This window comes from Physeter macrocephalus, chromosome 18, assembly GCF_002837175.3.
Source record: "Physeter macrocephalus isolate SW-GA chromosome 18, ASM283717v5, whole genome shotgun sequence".
Taxonomy (NCBI): domain Eukaryota; kingdom Metazoa; phylum Chordata; class Mammalia; order Artiodactyla; family Physeteridae; genus Physeter; species Physeter macrocephalus.
Genome location: NC_041231.1, coordinates 96,590,821 through 96,592,512, shown reverse-complemented (window position 1 = coordinate 96,592,512; position 1,692 = coordinate 96,590,821).

The following is a 1,692-nucleotide window of genomic DNA, read 5'->3' as shown; positions in this document are numbered from 1 at the left end:
AAGCAATTAGAGAAAGAAGAACAAAAAAACCCAAAGTTAGCAGAAATCATGAAGATCAGATCAGATCGGAAATAAATGAAAAAGAAATGAAGGAAATGATAGCAAAGATGAATAAAACTAAAAGCTGGTTCTTGGAGAAGATAAACAAAATTAATAAACCATTAGCCAGACTCATCAAGAGAAAAAAGGGAAAAGACTCAAATCAATAGAATTAGGAAAAAGGAGAAGTAACAACTGACACTGCAGAAATACAAAGGATCATGAGAGATTACTACAAGTAACCATACGCCAATAAAATGGACAACCTGGAAGACATGGACACATTCTTAGAAAAGCACAACCTTCTGAGACTGAACCAGGAAGAAATAGAAAATATAAACAGACCAGTCACAAGCACTGAAATTGAAACTGTGAGTTTAAATCTTCCAACAAACAAAAGCTCAGGACCAGATGGCTTCACAGGTGAATTCTATCAAACATTGAGAGAGGAGCTAACACCTATCCTTCTCAAACTCTTCCAAAATATAGCAGAGGGGGGAACACTCCCAAACTCATTCTATGAGGCCACCATCACCAGACAAAGATGTCACAAAAAAAAGAAAACCACAGGCCAATATCACTGATGAACATAGATGCAAAAATCCTCAACAAAATACTAGCAAACAGAATCCAACAGCACATTAAAAGGATCATTCACCATGATCAAGTGGGGTTCATCCCAGGAATGCAAGGATTCTTCAATAAATGTAAATCAATCAATGTGATACACCATATTAACAAATTGAAGGAGAAAAACCATATGATCATCTCAGTAGATGCCGAAAAAACTTTTCACAAAATTCAACACCCATTTATGATAAAAAATGCTCCAGAACGTAGGCATAGAGGGAACTTACCTCAACGTAACAAATGCCATGTATGACAAACCCACAGCCAACATCTTTCTCAATGGTGAAAAACTGAAACCATTTCCACTAAGATCAGGAACAGGACAAGGTTGCCCACTCTCACCACTATTATTCAACATAGTTTTGGAAGTTTTAGCCACAACAATCAGAGAAGAAAAAGAAATAAAGGAATCCAAATTGGAAAAGAAGAAGTAAAGCTGTCACGGTTTGCAGATGACATGACACTATACATAAAGAATCCTAAAGATGCCACCAGAAAACTACTAGAGGTAATCAATGAATTTAGTAAAGTAGCAGAATACAAAATTAATGTGCAGAAACCTCTTGCATTCCTATACACTAATGATGAAAAATCTGAAAGAGAAATTAATGGGAAACACTCCCATTTACCATTGCAATAAAAAGAATAAAATACCTAGGAATAAACCCACCTAAGGAGACAAAAACCTGTATGCAGAAAACTATAAGACACCGATAAAAGAAATTAAAGATGATACAAATAGATGGAGAGATATACCATGTTTTTGGATTGGAAGAATCAACATTGTGAAAATGACTATATTACCTATAGCAATCTACAGATTCAATGAAATCCCTAGCAAAGTACCAATGGCATTTATCACAGAACTAGATCAAAAAATTTCACAATTTGTATGGAAACACAACAGACCCCGAATAGCCAAAGCAATCTTGAGAAAGAAAAACGGAGCTGGAGGAATCAGGCTCCCGGACTTCAGACTATACTACAAAGCTACAGTAATCAAGATAGTATGGTACTGGCACA